At 32.4% G+C, this 18,177-nt stretch overlaps 1 protein-coding gene across 1 annotated transcript in view; it reads left to right on the top strand.

The window, feature by feature from the left end:
* Positions 1–18,177, top strand: part of Pten (phosphatase and tensin homolog) — a 74,071-nt gene that overhangs the window by 1,606 nt on the left and 54,288 nt on the right. The gene's annotated exons all lie outside the window — the stretch shown is intronic.

Below are 18,177 nucleotides of genomic sequence, written 5' to 3'. Positions count from 1 at the left end.
TTTTAGGTTTCAGGTGTTCTGACACCTTTGGGCATCCGTTAATTTTACTCTGATTTGTGTAGAATGTCAAGTATAATATACCAGCAAATATCCAGAAACGCTGGTAAGAATGAATTACCTTGGCCTAGGTATGCTAGGTTTTTTTTTTTTTTTTTTTTTTGTATACAGCGTATTAAATTTACTGAGTCAGCATGTTGGATAAGACAGAAACCCAAGAATTTTAACGGCGTATAGATTTGATTGTGTAAAAGTTAGGGCTTTGTACTTCAAAAGTTAGTGGTTCTCTTAAAGCATTAATCTTTGCAGTTTCAGGTATAACAAACCGATTTTGATCAGGGCTGGGGGTAGAGCCCTCCCTTTTGCAGAATGGAAAGTATTGATAAGAATTGAGAGTTATTGGTAAGCCAATGTGTAAGGTGCATTGGAAACAGAATTAAGTTATTGGCCTGAAGTGACTGAAGCATTTGAGATCTAGAGGTCCCTGTTAAGACCCAAAATTTGGTGATGTGACAGTAAACATTATTTAGCGGAACTTATGTAACTGCATAAGTGTTAATAGGATCTTTCTTCTTATTTTTTATTTTTTGAGACAGGGTCTGGCTGTGCAGCCTGGGCTGGCCTGGAAAGCTCCATACTCCTGTCTCAGCCTCTGCAGTGCTGGGAGTGCTGGGATTACAGGCATGTACCGCCACACCCAGCTAATAAGGTTATTCTTCAAAAAATTATTTCTTAATATCTGTAAACATTTTGTCTAAAGGTAGAATGATACTGATGTGTCCATATCTTCTAATTGTGAGAGTATTTTTTAAAGAAATGTTCTATTTTGGAAGAGGTTTTGTTCTTTTGAATTATATTGGCTGCATCTAAACATGCACAGGTAGTTTTGCCCAAGTTTTTGTTTTGAAATGAAGATGAAATTTACTGAAAAGGAGCCTCACAAAACTTGGTTTTCTGCTAAGTTAAAAATATATAAATACATTTTTTGGCAGTAGTGGGCTTTGCAATAGCTAGGCAGGATCTCCAGCACTTGAGCCAAGCCTCCAGCCCTAAAAATATTTTAAAGGAGCATTTGGAAATTTCGAAGTCTGCATTAATTGGAAAATTTTACTGAAGTGTGAACTTGACTGTCTTGGTCAAAAGATAATTGGAGAAAAATTCTGATTTATGACTTGCTTCAAACCATCCCACTTTTGGTGTGAACTGAAAATATTCATCTAGATATAGAAGGAATTAGATTTCTATTTAACTTTTTTTTAAAAGCCCCCATTCAAAGAAATTATGAGAATGCTGTGTAGACAGATTTAACTTTCAAAGCCTGTTTACGCTATATTTGCTTTTCCCACTTGACTTAAAATTTCAGGGTTCTAAGACTTTAAAATTATTTTGCCAGACTCTCATATGTGAACAGTGAAGTGATTGGCATTGCCTTCTTTAATTTCATAGTATGTGCTTCTGCACGTGAAATTTGTGTGACTTAAAACTTTATCTAAAACTGTACTTTTAGTTATGGTATGCATAGAAAGCAGGGGTGATCATGGCATCAGATGACTAATATTCAGTTTCTAGAGATGTGGTTTTATTTAGCCAAATGTCAACATGAAAGCAAGCCCATGGGAAAAAGTCAGTGACGTGCTTGCTCTTGTAATAGTTGTGCTCCCAATTTTCATACACCAAGGCACTTTGGTTTACTTGGTTTCACTTTAGTTTTCTGTTTATTGTGAGGAAGATTAAAATGGTCATTGCAGACTGTCTCTGACAGGTTGTGGTGTCCATTTCACCAGCTAGGCTGGTCAAAATTGAGTTTCTTCCTGAAAGTAGTGCACGGAATATTTTTATTTGCTAAAGAAAGGTTGATAACGATTTCTCAGAGAAAAGTTGAGGATAATAATTTAGTTTTAAAATATTTTGCAAAATTGGAATATTCTAAAAATTTGTTAGTTGGATTTAATTAACATTATTCAGGAAAATAGGCTGAATATGACACTAAAAGATGGAGTGTCTTTAAAGTATTTAGAAGCTTTAGGCTTCTGTTGTGTTTTTATTGTTTGGTAGATTTGCATCCTTTCAAACACTGATGATGTTCCTAGGGGATTTTTTTTTTTTTTTAATTATAGAGAGTACAGTGACTATTAAAATTAGTCATTGACTAACTTTTGACAGTGACTATTAAATCTTATTAACATTGACAATGACTATTAAAGTTAGTGATGTATTTTAAGGTAAGTTGTTATTGAAATTAAGTATAAGGATTTTTAAAAAAATTGTATTCACACTTTATATTGTTCTGTGTCTACTAGATTGTATTTCTTTTCTGAAAATCACGACAGAATTTACAAACTTCATTTTCTGTAAAGCGTATTTAAAAGTAAAGTGCATCAAAAGGAGTAATTTACATTGTATATGACCTAATATAAGGAAAAATAACTTTTCAAATATAAAAGTTTGCAAAGCAGTACAGTTATCACTACAGGCATACATTGCTTGTAATAAGTAAATAGTAAAAGATTAAAGAAATAAGATGAGATACAACCACTTCAAACAGACTTTTAGAAAGCTAATGGACAAAAAGTCTTTGGTATTACCTGTAACATTTTAATTTTAATAACATGATGAAGGCAGCTGGTGATTTTTAATTTTTGTGTGTAACAGTATATCTGCCTTCTCATAATAACTACATAGAATATACAAACTTCTTAGTGCAATAAAATGGTTTACTTTTTGGAACTCAAATCTCTTCACTTCTGTTCTCTCTCTTTAGGTAAACTTTATTTTCAGAGTTAGCATTGGAGAATTTATTTTGTTGCCTACATTCATTAAGAAAAGTTATTAGGATTTGCTCTAAAAATAATGATTTAGGACATTTGTATCAGCTTGTGAAATTGTGGTCAGAAATGATTTCTGCAAATATTCATTTCTGTTTCACAGTTCCTTTTGATAGCTTTGAAATGAGTGGGTTTGCTGTCAGATACAATATTGAGGACAGACCAGCCTTTCTTGGTAAGGATTTGGTGAACACACTGATACCCTTACCTCTTATTTATACCCCATGTCACTGTCACATACATTCTTTGTCAGAAAGAATTTTTTGAGTCTGTGAGTAATGATATTATTTGTAATATGCATTCAGTAATGCAAATAATACTTGAGTTTATCAAAAAGAAAGGTGAAATTACTATATTGACTTTGATGCTTCACTTTTTCTCTAATTTCAGATTTTCCTATTGGTTGCAGGAGAGGTATTATTTTCATTTTTAAAGACATTTTGCTGTGGGATAAAGGCTATTTTTTTAGGCATGTACTGATACCAGAGTAAACATAACTTAGGGGTGAATTAATTTTGGCTGGGAAGTTTTGATTTAGTTCAGAATAGTTAATACAGACTTTTCATTTGCAGTGGTTGACATTAGGGCATGTGTGGACATCTTGAAAACATTAGGGATAAACTTGTTGATAGTGTTAAGACCATGGATAGATGAATATTGTAGCTATACCTGCAACAAAAGAACATTCTTGACCTATATGTGTATAGTGTGCAAGAGATTGTTAATGTGTTATATTTTATGTAATTATCCAAATAGTTTCACAGTCATCACTTTTAGGTATGAACAGTGAATCTAACATACAAATATTTGAATTCTCTAAGCCATATATATGTAAATACAGGGCTAGCAAACTTTTCTGGGGGGGGGCATGGTCTTACTATACATCCCAAGATGGCCTTGAATTCAAGATCTTGCTTGCTACCTCCATCTCTGTCCTAATAGTTCTAAAAAATGAATTTTCTTTTTAAAGAAGAGACTATCTTGGAGGATACTGTTTTATAATTTTAAAATATTACTACTTTAAATTACATTGAAATTACACTTTTATCTATACTTTAAAATGTATACATTGTTTCATTTTAGATTTTAGGCAGCATTCTTGAGCTAGACTACCTATGTTGTAATCATGGCTCTGTCACTTAGTAGCTAAATGACTTTGAGTAAGTTACTTAACTTTTCTCAGTTTATTTTATCTGAAAAATGGGGATGATGGTACCCACCACATAAAGCTTATCTCGGTTAAGTGATGTAAGTAACTCACTTAGCATAGTACCTCTGCCTCATTATAAATACTTACGTAGTAGCTGCTGCTCTTAAAAAATTTTAGTTTTAGAGTACTTGTGTAGAGAAATTACTTGTATTTACACTTATGGGGTGAGCAGTAATTGTACACGAGGTTGCACAGTTGGCATGTTAGAATTTTAACTGACTCAGGCTATGACTACTTTTAAAAATAGGGAAATTCCTTTAGGAGCTCTCAGTGTAATATGTCTGATTTTGCTGTTTCACCACAAATAGAGTATACAGCTCTTTTCACTTAAACTGTTAGTGAAATAAAAGTTAATTATGCTAATCAAAAAGTATTTGCCTAAAAATACTAAGAGAAGATGAAAACTTACAGCATAATGAAGTAAAATGTTGAAAATAAAAATTCATTATAATATTAAATTTTCTTGAAAGAAGATAAGTTAATTTAAACATATGTTTTACTCACAGGAATAATCTGTACCTCAAAATAAGATTTGTGGTCCAAGACATGCAAAATTTTTTATCAATAAAGATATTATTTCTTATTATTTCCTTTTTAAGTTTGGCTTTGTGAGGCAGACATGCAACTGTGAATACCAAGTTACATTTATTACAACAAATTTATTCTGAATGTAACCTGCAATGCATTGATACAGGAATCTAATTTAGAGCTGTTAAACCTCTAAATTATCCCTCCTATCCCATTTTCACATTTGGGCGAGATTTTCAATATAACTTAGCTTTAGAATGAGAAGAGAGAGCTAACGGGGTTTTTTTTTTCTTTTCACTTACTATATTCTTACCAAGTATAAGGAAAAATGGAATAAGCTTGAGCTCTGACGTGCATAGGGATCATTTATTTTTTCCCTTTTCTTTTGCCTGTCTCTTAGCAGTATCACAGTATCCTAAATGTAAAGCACTTGATTTCCATTGAGTTTTTTGCTTGTTTATTCAGTACTGGAAAATACATGTGCTATCTGAAAATGTGAAAATTTATATTTTTTATTAAGTTTTGCAATCTAACCATAATTTTGATCTGGGTACACGTTGTAGAATTGTGCATTTTTATTTCAGAGCACAGCTGGATTGTCTAAATCAAACTCTTTTCTATGAACCTGGTTTTTGCTTTATATCACTGCCCAAACTTGCCATTGATTTAGTGTCATTTAGAGCCCTTCAAAATGACTTTGATTTTTATCTCCTTTTAATTTTGGTAGATTTTTTGGCTTGAAATATAATAAGGTGCTTTGTTCTTTATTAGTGATTGCGAAGATTGCATTTTACTAATTTTATGTTTATTATTTTTGAGCTTTTGAAGATTTAAGGTGTTATGAAATGTGGTTTGAATCAGGTATCTTTAAATGAGATGTTCTTAAAAGTGATTCATAGATTCACTATACGTGTTTCAGATTGGAAACAAAATTATACTTTGAAATAAATACATTTTAAAAAAAATTTTTGGTTTTAGTGGTTTGAACTCAGGGCCTCATGGCCTCATGCTTGCTAAGCAGGAAGCTCTACCACTTGAGCCACTCCACCAATCCTTTTTTGTGTTTGGTATTTTCCAGATTCGGGGGGGGGGGGGGGGCTCTCAGAACTATTTCTCTGGGCTGGCCTTGAACCGAGTTCCTCCTGATCTCTGCCTCCAAACTAGGAGTACAGGTGTGAGCCACTGGCTCCCAGCCAGGTTTTTCTCCCTCTCCTCCCCCAACCCCCATTTAAAATTCTCTCACTCTTGAATTAGTGAGACTTCTATTGTAGTATTCTGGTTACTCCAAACTGGCGATTAAGTAGAATTTGAAACTCTTTTTCTACTTTTAGAATGAAGTTTTTGGGATCTTAATTAAGGTTGACTTTTAGGTGTTCAGCTTTTTAATGTATAATTTTGAATTACTCTGATTTTGTCGAAGAGGAAATGCCTGAGCTTTTCTAGTTTTTCCTTTTCTTTTTCCTTCATAACATGAAAACTGCTTTGCCAGGTTCAGTTTGGACAAGTTGTAACACTTCACAACATTTTAACACAATCATTTATGAAAGATATTTTAAATTACTACCATAGAATTAACTAGCATATACTGTGGTAGTGTTTTATTTACTTAATATTTTTTGATTAACAAAACCCTTTCTTAATCATCACCTTACTTAATTTTGAAAAGAAAAACAGGCAACCTAAGAGGTAGACAAAGCAATAATTTTCCTCTTTTTTTTTTTGCAGTTTAGAAAGTGTAGCTCTAGTGGAATTAGTATTAGTAACTTGTTAAAGGCTAGTGGAAAATTGAGTTTAAAAAAGCATGCAGGATTTGGGGGTACCTGATGCAGTATTTTTCTTATTATATTACATCAGTGGTTTTCAAACTTCAAGTTTGAAATTACCTGGAGGGCTTGTTAAACCACAGATTGCTTGCTTCATCCTCGGAATTTCCTAACTCAAGAGGTCTTGGGGCCTCAGAATTTCTAAGTCCCCAGGTGATGATGATGGTCTGGGATCATACTTTGAGGACCACTGTATTAATCATCTCCCACCAAGCATATCCTTAATATGTTATGCCCCTTTAGGTTAAGAAATTTTGTACATTCATTAGCTCAGCATGGAAGACATTCTGATGCTATGAATGAGGCATAAGGAGTTCAGAAAGGCAACGTGGTGGAATGCAAAGAACATATGCTTAGAGTCAACTGCATCCAAAGTCTAGCTTAAGTCCCTGCTCAGCCATCAGTTGTGTATTAAAAGACACTACTTAACCCCAGTTTCCATATCTCTAATGTAGGGGTAAAACTTATGTAACTTAAGGGGTATTTCTTCTTTAAATATATTAAAAGTATATGGTATTTTCAGAGAATTGGGTTGAAGTCAGGGATGCTTCTCTGCTAGAAAAAGTTGAAGATGTTTTTAAAAAAACATTTGTAAGTGTAATGTACTATATGTTGTATTCAGAAGGATGTCACATAGAACTCAAGATGACTATACTTAATTAAAAATTTTTTCTATTATGTTAGTTTTTAAGAAACCCTTTCCTTTAATTATATAGTTATTCGGTGTAGGGAATGTCTTTGTTCCCAGATGATTGTTTTGTTGTTTTTTGATATTTAATGTGTATTTTAGTCTGGCATTTCTTTTATTCGAAAGTTGCTTTTGTTACAGTCAGGTATGGTGAAGTTAAATATACTGATGTGAAATGACAAATTTTTGACAAGTTATAAAAACTTCTTAGGTTTTTCTAGATAAAGAAACAGGGCTGACTTGACTCTTAAGGTTTTCTGATGTATGTTTTCACATTCTTTTCTAGGCTTTAAATTTGCTGTCAGCCTGTTGAATTAAAGTGCTTTACTTAAAAAACAAAACAAAAACAAAGAAACCTTGCATTTATGTGAAGTTTTTAGAAAAAATTGGGATGAGGTTTTAGATTAGTCCGGAGAAGCAAAGATGTCAAGGGAGTTGCAAAGATTCTGAATTTTTTGGTTTTATTTTTAGGGTACACAAATAGAATTACAAAAGTGTTCTAGGAATAGCTTATTTGCTATGATTTCTTTTTCTATTCAGTTTTACAGCTTAATTTGCCTTTCACTTTGCACACGCAGAATAAAATATCAAGGCCATATTTTTAAATTCCTAGGAAATTTAAGTTTTTTTGAAATTAAAGGGAATGTTCAGACATTCTGATAAGTACTTTAAAATCAGGTTGTAGTCATGTGATAGCTTCCAATTTACTAAGAAAAATGAGTATTCATTGCTGCAATTTAATTGAATAAGGTTTATAGTGTTTTATGTGTGAATAAAAGACTCCATTTGCTTACTATACTCAAGTAAATTTCTTTTATAAAAGCATGACTAAAAAGAAAAAAAAAAGTCCTACTTCTCTAAAACCTGTGTTTTCATCTAATTCCTGATGAACTTAAAGGGATTTTTTTTTTAATACAGGTGATTTCCATAGCACTTTGTAATTGCCTCAATTATTTTAAATTGTGAAATTATCGGAAATTCTTACCTGTAGTTATACATTAAGCTTGTTTCCACTTTTGGCTATTTCTCTCTTATTTTTGATATATCTTTACAGTGGATTTAAGATGACAAATATTAATGAATATTTTTATGATTTAGTTTTTACAAAATCATTATCTGTTACACACAAAATATGGTTGAGGTATTGGAGCCTTGATGCTTTTTTCCCCCTAAATTATTTCTGGGAAATTTGTTGCTTATTTTAATACTTAAAGCATATTTTACTTATTTAAAATGATGTTCACTAACTGCATTTGATCTAAAATCCATAATTTTTTTTTTGTTTGAGACAGTCTCTTGCTTGTACCCTAGCCTTAAACTCATGATCCTCCTGCCTCAGCCTACTAAGTGCTGATTTTATAGGAGTGTAGTACCATACCTGGCCAAGTTTAATTTTTTTCCTTTCCTTTTGTAGGAACATTGTACTAGGCTGAAATTAAAGTGGAATAGAAGTAATTTAAATAAGCTACCACATCATTTTTCTATACTAAAGTAGTTATAACCCTGGTTTTTTCCTTTGTTTTAATCATTTTGCAATATTACTGTTCCCTGAAACATATTTTGAATGAAATAGTTTTATTTGCATGGTTGCCTGTGTAATTGGTGTGATAGTAATTGATCAAGGTTTGCTGTGTATTTGCATTTATAATCAATTTTTGTGGTGAGAAAATTTGCATTTCGTTTTGTGAGATTTAAAAATGTCAGATACCTTATTGGCTGAATGATAATTTTTCTTATCAGTATATTCATTTATAAATTCATATAGTTAGAAAAGTATTTAAAATATTGAGATATAGAAGCAAACTTTTGTTTTTAAAGCAAAATTATTTGTTAGGGTAGCATAAGGTAAAATTGTTTGAACTCTTAAAGAGATTTTGATCTAGGCATGGTATATACTTTCTGTGGCACCTAATGGAAAATATTTTGTTGGTGAGTGTGTATGTATACTTTTTGCCAATGGAAGAAGTATGGACTAATTTTTAGAAAATCTGTGTAAAGTAACTTAGCATACAAAAAAGTATGATAGAGTTTCTCATATCTAGATTGTGGTCAAGATTATGTGTAGTGTTTTAAAATACTCTAAGGTTCCAGTTATTAAAGGATGTTTGGATTCTTTTAAATACTGAAAAGGTCACACAGATTGTGGTAATTGTGTAGTGTCCAAGAACCAAGGCCTGCCATCTGTTATTCAAATGTAGGAAAAAGTTAAGATAATTTAGTGATATAAGTGGTTTTGACACCTTTGTTTTTAGAGCCATCTAATTATGATTTTTTAAAGGCTTAAGACTAAATTTTAGGCCTTTACAAAAATGAAATTGCAATGTTTATGCTAGTGTTCAAATTTTTCTTCTAAAAATAGGAAGATAAGGGTTAAGAACTAGTAGTTATGTAAGAAGGCTGGCTTTAGACATTTGCTTTTGTTAGATTGTTTGGATACTTAAGTGGAAGCATTGGGTTTTGACCTGAGTGTTAAATAGTTCGAGATTTCAGTATCTTTAAGCTGTAGTTTTCCTAATTTGAGTTGTACAGGAATTCATTATTATAGAACTTAAGGAACTGATTTAATAATCATTGAAGATTAAAAGATTTACTTTACTATTCTTTAAATTCTCTGCTTCTATTCTCCTACAACTTAATTCTTGCTTATACACAAATGAGCTTCTTGATTTAAAATTTTGCAGTTGCAACTTAAGCCAAGTACAGAAGTTGTTTCTAACTTTAATTTCTTTTCACCCCTGAGAACTTGGCATTACCATGTTGTATAGAAACCTTTAAAATGTCCATTTGGCTTAGTAAACTGATTAATTTTAATCTTTATTATTGACATTGTTTTGATTTTCTTGAGAAGTTTTTTTTTTAATCATTCAAATGATTAATGTGGTCAAAATAATGTTTTAAGTTTAGGTGGTACTTTGAATTTTCATTCTCAAATGCAGCTTTGTGCTTGAGTGCTATTTTTTTTGTGCAAGAAACATCTTGCCAATTTTCAGGTTAATGTCTGTGAGGAAAGCAGATTGTTTTGTTAGCATGAGCCTCTTGATGTTGACTGGACTGACTTTGGTGAAGCTGAATTGTAGGTCATGAAGAGAATGATGTTCTTTAGGACTTTTGAATAAAAAGATAATGTTTACATAAATTATAACTCTTATACATTAAAGCACATTGTGAGATTCTTATTCAAATACCATAAGTTTAAAAGTCCTTACCCATTTTGTTTACTTAGAATTTAAATGTTATGAGGCCTTAAACTTTCTTGCATCTTATTTTCACTACTATTCCTCCCACCTGTTAGTATTTTGTCTTCCTGTGTATTAAACTTTATATATTTTTAAAAAGGTTTTACTGGTTGAAAAGGTTGACTCTTTAATTTTATCTTTTAAACTTCAGTCAAATAATTTTCTTATTTTTTTTCTATGTTCTTTGAATATGAAGATGATGTGTCTAATCAACGATCAGTAATTGGGCTTTTCTCCCCAGTTGCAGTAATTGTATTCTTACTAAAATGGTAATTCCTTCAGTAAAAAGCATTTATAGGTAGCATATTAAAATTAAAGGCATTATCTGTTTAAACCAAGCAGTGTAGACTTACTCTCATAACTATAGCATATGCAAAATTTTCCTATTAAATTGCCTATTGTTAAATTCTAAAATAGATTTTGACTAACATTTTAGTAGGTGTAATTTCAGAATTTTGGAATAATTCATCACTCAAGATTAAAGGTGATATGAGTAAAATATCTTCAGTGGGTATAGGAATCATTTTATAATATTAGAACAAGACAGTTATAAAATTAGTAATATTCTTAAAAATATAATAATGAATGACAATATCTATGCCTTCATATTTTAAAGTCCACATGTTATTTCTAGTACATTTTTCCAGGCTAAAATACTACACTTAGGCAAAGCTATTTTTAGTACTTGGAAAAAAAAAGATAAGTCATTTCCAAATAATTTTCTGGCTTGTAATATAGTTTCTTTAAACTCGATTTATTACATTAATGTCACATAAAATGAAGCAGCCCACACTTATATGGAGTTTTTCTCTCTTGGGTTCACTCTGAAAGATAATTTTGATTCTTGGAAGCAAATTGAAAAGTTTTGCAGTTTGACTAAATTCGTAGGAAAAAAGATCTCTTGCCGGAGACACAGTTGTATTAGAACTTTGTTTTCTTAGTACTTTCTATGTAGTAGGTTTTGAATATTTATAAATTCGTGGTTGTATCTGCAAGATCGATACAGATGGGAGTTTTGGAATTTGTTATTTTTTTCAGAGTGCAATTCATATTGAGTGAATTGGCATTAAATATTCCTCGGTCTTTATTCTGAAATTACTGAAACATCCCTTGGCATCTTCCCATCTTACCTGTCTGAATCATTTTGCTGTAAAAGTTAGTGACCTCTCATATTTTTGCAGAATTATAGTGTGACCTAGTGTTTTTTAAAATAAGTAGAATGGTATTGTAAAAATAGGTTATAAATCTAACATTGAATGTAAAAATCAGAGCATTAAAGATAATCTCTCATGAACTTTATGTTAATGCTGGATTAGTTATAGTTTCAACTTTTCTTTTGTGTGCATCATTACAGCTTTGTTGTAGGAAATTAGGAGTTAGCATTTGGTTTAGTTCAAGTGTATAATGATTTAAACAAGTATGTCTAATGCATGTTGAACTGATAATCTTTTTGAAAACTGTTATATAAGTTATATCCTATGTTTTGTTTGATGGTTTTTTAGTGGGAACAAACTCAGAGAGAGTGTGTGTGTGTGTGTGTATTTTAACAGCAGAGTTTTGAAACAGGAAACCAGTCTTATCGTATTCATCCAGAGACCTAGGAAGGTCATTGTTTGTTATACTCGTTAAAACCAGTTAGTTGGGCAACTTAAATGTTTAGAGGTTCACAGATACAGGATTGAGTAGTTGTAGGTATATTATTTCATAACTAAGAATTGCTATGAAAAAAATTAATTACTTGAGAGGACTCTCCGTTAATACACTAAGTAAATTATACTTTGGATTTTAGAGTTGGTTACATTATTAGTGACTTAATAGTTATTTTTGAGGTTTAATTTGCTTAAATTTAAATCATTGAAGTTCAGAATATTTTCTTCCTTTGCAAATTATTTTTTCACTGAGTATAATCTTAATGTGTATGTTTTGAGTTATTTTAAAAATGATTCTTAAATTTAAGGAGTTTGTGGGAAAACTTAATTGTTTCAGAAGTTTACCACTAGAAATTATTTTTCTGTTAATGTATATGTGCACATTTTTACATAGTGTTGCATAGTGTTATACTGTTTTCTCTGGTCTGTTTTTTCACAAATAAAGTTTTTACCTGTTTAACAGGTATTTACTTTTAAAGTTGAATACATAAACGATTGCATCAGGTTTGCTTACTGTACCTTGTTAGGTAGGGTTAGTTCCATTTCTTTCTTTTATGAACCCCACTGCCATGAATATCTTTGTTTAGTGCACTTTTTTTTTTCTTTTTTGGTTTATATTCCTCAAGTATGTTACCAGAGTGGGATTTCTAGATGAGAAAGTATATCAGTTTTATAGTTTGTTATAGGTTGCAGATTCTTGCCAAAAGAGCCAGCTTTATAGTATTTTTTTCAGGTCAAAGACATATTAGAATTTTTAAGTTAATTTTTTTTTTTTTTTGAGACAGTTTGTGTAGCTCAGGCTAGCTTCAAACTCCTAATTCTCCTGCCTCAGCCTCCCTTGTGCTGGGATTGTAGGCACGCACAGCCATGCCTGCTGAACATTACTAGCAATTCTTGTTTTTAATCTTAGAAAATGTTATGCATCCATTTCGAATATGACATCTAAACTTCCATTTCAAAGCAAAAGTACATGCAAACTGTTTAGTAATGATAAGTCATGTGATATACAAAAACATGAGAGAGAGGTTTGTTTGAGAAATAGAAAACTTCAATAGAGTTCAAAGATTATTTGTCAGTCAGTTTTCTTTTCTGCTTTAGCACTGCTAGCAGATAAGTAGAAAGTGTGAATAGGAACCTCACATTTACGCCGAAGTGAATTTAACTTACTATACCAGAGTTCCTTTTACAATTGCTTTATGAAAACACTATCGAGTTGCCTTGTATTGAGACCCTTACACTAAATTTGAATAACAGAACATAAGGAGGAAAAAAAACCCCGAAATTCATGCCCCCTTTAATAAAAATAATCCCCTATATATAATATAGTTTTCTATTTTTGGACATCTTACTTAGTTTTTGAAACAACCGGTGAAGAAGTTGAGGCAAATAGCATTATCCTTATTTTATAGGGGAACAAAACAAGTGTGCGAGGCCCAGAGAGTGAGTGGCTTACCTGACGTGGCTGATGGGCTTTGGAGCCTTGGCATTCTTCGGTGAAGGACGATACTCAGTGTGTGCTTAGCACAGGTCCCAGCACCTAGTAAATACTGGAGTTCTTTGTTGTGACTGGCTATTTCTTCGTGTTTCTGAAAAGCCTATATTTTTGAGCACTCTTTTCTCTTAACATTTTTATAGTTCAATCTTTTGTGCCTGTGTCCCCTTTTCATTTAGAAAAGAAGATTTTAGTCTACATTAATGTAGTGTCCCTTTTATGTTAAAACATTTTTCTTAAATAATGAATAATTAGTACTTTTTCAACTGGAAAATTCAGGAAATTTCTATTTTTGCTTTCCTCTCTTGTTAGTCTAAATTCATCCATTGCTTTACTCCTGTCACTAGTTGCTTTTGTGAAACAGGCAACTTCAGATTTTGTCTTTCTTTTCTTTTTGAGACAGGCCCTTGCTATATTGCCAGGCTGACTTCAAACTCTTGGTCTTGCTGCCTCAACTTCCCGTGTGCTGGGATTGCAGGTGTGTAGTACAGTGCTGAACTGTATTTGCTTTTGATGCTTTTTCTTCAGTATCTCTCTAAGTCTGTACATGACTTTCCATTGTTCATTCATGATCTATATATATATGTTGTAGCTTCATATTGTTCCTCCAACTTTTTGTGAACTGTAATTTTAAAAATAACTTACCTGTTATCTACAGAAGTGAAACTTCCCTTAAAATAATTGTACCAGAAAGTAGTTATTGATTTTTATAAAACAGGGCTGGCATGTGGTGCATGCCTATAATCCTAGGTACTCGAGGCATAGGGGGGAGGATTGAGGATTGAGGATTGCTGTCTGAGGCTGATCCCTGGCCAAAAAAAAAAAAAAAAATCCAAACCCTATCAGAAAAATAACTAAAGCAAAAAAGGTCAGAGGCATGGCTCAAGTGATAGAGCCCCTGCCTAGCAAATGCAAGGCCCTGAGTTCAAATGTGCTTACTGACACAATAAAACAAAACAAAAACATAGCAGCATTTTAGTTCATAAACAAGGGATAAGCACCCTAAGTATTACATTGGAAACTGTAAAGAAACTTTTTGCAACTGCTTTATTTTTAGTAACTGTGGTACTTAACATCCAATATATATAATAGACATATCTCTCAGGAACGCATTATTATAAAATAGGGCTTAAGGAGCTGTTTTTCGTTATATACTATGTGAAGATTATAGTTAAATTTCTGTTGTAAACTCATTAACATACGTGCAAGTACAAATTCAAAATACATGCTTCTTTTAGATCTTAACTTGGAAATTGTGTAATAAAAGGTATTTTGTTAATTAGATGAAACTTGGAAATATTTCTAGTGTTTTAAGTCTAATTGATACCTGAAACAGCCACTACAAATTTACTTACCTTGTAAAGTAGCTACATTGTTGTATAATACAAACGTATCAGTTATATTCAGGATTAAATTGACTTCTGTGGACAGACTTTGGAATTACCACTGATTTTCTTCTGTAGGACAGTATTTCATTGAGAAGGCATTGGAGTGCCTGAAACTATCCAAACATGATAATGTGCAATTTTCAAAACTCATTGGACTAATCACTAAAGATCAGTGTGTTTTCTTGCATGTAAATTATACCTCAATCAAAACAAAACAAATACTTGAAGGTTAGGGAAAAAACTGTCCAGTGTACTTTGAATCTCCTTGTGGCTTGGTAGTCATCAACCTAAGCAATATAGTAGGCATCATGAATGCGTTTCTTCCCCCTCCTTACTGCATGGACAGTCGTCACTAACATTATAAGAAAGGGATTTGTTTATTTGGGAATTACATTTTGCATATGTTCTTAAGTTATAAATACTTAAAAGAAAAATTAATAGTAAAGATTTTGGAGTTAGAATTTCTGTTAGGCTTTAATATTTTTAGAATCACTGTTAAAAAAAATAGTTATGGTAGATTCTTATGTCTGTCAGTTCAATTCCTATGTTCCAACTATTGTTCCTTTATTAACTCAAAATCCTCATATCACCTATAAATGTTAGGTACATGTTTTAGCCCTGTTTTACTTAGGAAACAGGCACAGAGAAGAGTATGTAACTTGATCAGGGTTACCCAGTAAGTGAAGCTGGGGGTTAAGTTCAGGCAACTTGTTTCTAAAGCATATGTTCTTAACCATTATACCACACTGCCTGCAGGTTATCTCTCTAGATTCCATAAATGTCTAGCTTTGATTAGTAACTTTAAGTCATTTCTAGACCACTTATATGGAATGCAATGTAAATGCTATGTAAATAGTTGTTACACTGTATAATTTAGGTAAAGATGAGAATAATGTCTGTATGGTGTTCAGTATAGATGCAATTTTTTTTTAAAAATATCTTCAGTCTGTGATTGGTTGAATTGGCAGATGTAGAACCCAAAGATATGGAGACCTGAATATGTGTGTCTCTGTGTGTGTGTGTGTGTGTGTGTGTGTGTGTGTGAGAAAAACATGTTCTAGTTCTTATGTGGCTTAAAATTTAAAAAAAAAGAAAAAATTTGGGCCAGGCGCTGGTGGCTCACACCTGTAATCCTAGCTACCCAGGAGGCAGAGATCAGGAGGGCTTTGGTTCGAAGCCAACCTGGACAAATAGTTCATGAGACCCTGTCTTGAAAAAAAACCCTTCATATAAAAAAGTGCTGGTGGAGTGACTCAAGGTGTAGGCCCTGAGTTTCAAACGGCAGCACTGCAAAAAAAAAAAGTCATGAACCGGAAAGGTAGCACATGCCATCATCCCAAGCTACTCAGGAGACTGAGGCAGGAGAATTGCAAGTTTAATGCCAGCCTGGGCAATTTAACTAGACCCTGTCTCAACACAAAATTTTCTTATAAAAGGGCTGGTAATGTGGCTGCATGGTAGAGCATTTGCCAAGCATGTCTTGGGTTTGATCCTTAGTATTGCACAAACACAAAAAGTTGTCATAAAAATGATGACGTATGGAGAAGCAAAAACATTGTATATTGGAAAGGTTTTGTGTGTTTGCTATAATTATTGACATAAGAAATTTTACCTCAAGATTCAGTACTTATTTAGGTAGATTCTAGCATCAGTTTTGGAGATGACAGGTTTTTTATATTGTGCTGTTTTTTAGAAATTTGTCGGTTTTAAGAAGTCATTTTTATTTGAACCACCCTCCCTTGAAAATCCTCTTTTTATTTTTCAGTTGGAAATTTAAGGCATATTAATCTCCTTTTTGGGGCATTATGCTATAAAAAGCTTGGGCTTTGGAATTACGTGTTGTATAACTTGGGTTTGAATCATAACTTTATTAGCTTTGGGACCTTGGGTAAATTCCCCAGGTTTTTTTTTTTTTTTTTTGTAGTTGTTTGTTTGTTTGTTTTTTATACTCAGTATCTTCATCAATGAAGTGTTAATGACACTTTGCAGGATTGTATTAAATGAGAATGTATTTGTCTGGCTGACTGGTATATAATACTCAACAGATACTAGTTAACAGTTTCCCATATCTTTCTAACTTTTATAATGGATGCCAAAACATTGGGTAAAATCTGAAACTGTAAATAAGAAAAGTGAAAATCTGAAGAAAATAAAACTTTGAAAGAATTGAATTTCTTGGCTTCCCTGCCATCCTTAAACCTGGACCTGATTTTTCTGTCAGTGTCATCATCTTTCCATTTGCTTATCTTTGTGTGCGAGCTGCACTGGCTGCTTTTTTCCTAAATATTTTCAATATTTCTATATATCTACTCCACCTTCTGCTTGGAATGTTCTAACTGCTTATATTTCTTCCTCTGTCTACTGATTTCTGACTTACTTCTTAGGCTTATCTAACATATTACATATTTGGTGGAGTTTTATCTGTGCCTCCACAGAACTAATCCCTCCCTCTTTGGCTCTTAAATTACCTTAATCTTTTGTATACTAGGACTCTTGGCATCTGTCTACCCTGATGGAACAGGAACTCCTTGAGGGCAGTAGGCTTTGCTTTACTTAGCTTGCATGGAATGTTCAACTTGTGTTTCAATAATATCATTTGAATGAAGGAAGGGGCCAGCTGGAGCTAATGAGTATGTAATATCCATCTATGTATAATTATAGACAAATCATTTTCTTAAGGAAGTTAACCATCTCCTTTGCCATCTTTTGCCTCATTAATTAGTATTCGTAGTACAAGGCTAAATTTGAGCTTAGCTCTGGTTGAATGACTGCATTTCAAGGGGCTTTGCACTTCTCTCCTTTTCTAGACAGAGAAAAATCTTACTAGCATTAAAATTTCTCAAGTTGACTTTAAAGTGTCCTTTATGACTAGTTTGCCAAGGCAATATCCAGACCAGCATTGTACTTGTTAAATAAACTGTTGAGTCTATAAATCAAGAGCAGACCCTCTTTAGCTCTCTCAAAAAAAAAAAAAAAAAAAAAAAACGGTACTGATACTGCTTTGTTGAAGAAGACTGGTTCATGGCTTATTAACTTTATGATTTGTGTGGTTTAGTCTCACAAAATTTTATTTATCTTGTTCATCTATGTAATTCCTGTAAATGAAAATATTTATCTAAAAGTTTCAAGAATTTGAGTTAAAAATAGTTGGCAATTGTAGATGATGTAATATCCTTTATATTGCATTGTATTGGCAATTATGATCTCTGCTTGATTTATGATGATGTTGAGATTGGCTGCTGAATGGGCAATGATAGGATTTTTTTTGCCATTGTATTTTTATATTAGAAAGTATTTTGCATGGTGTTGTTTGACTCTAAGACAGTGCAGTTCTTCATCCA

Source organism: Castor canadensis, chromosome 7 (genome assembly GCF_047511655.1).
Source record: "Castor canadensis chromosome 7, mCasCan1.hap1v2, whole genome shotgun sequence".
Lineage (NCBI taxonomy): Eukaryota > Metazoa > Chordata > Mammalia > Rodentia > Castoridae > Castor > Castor canadensis.
The sequence above is the reverse complement of the archived record's forward strand: the minus strand, read 5'-3'. Positions and strand labels throughout refer to the sequence as shown.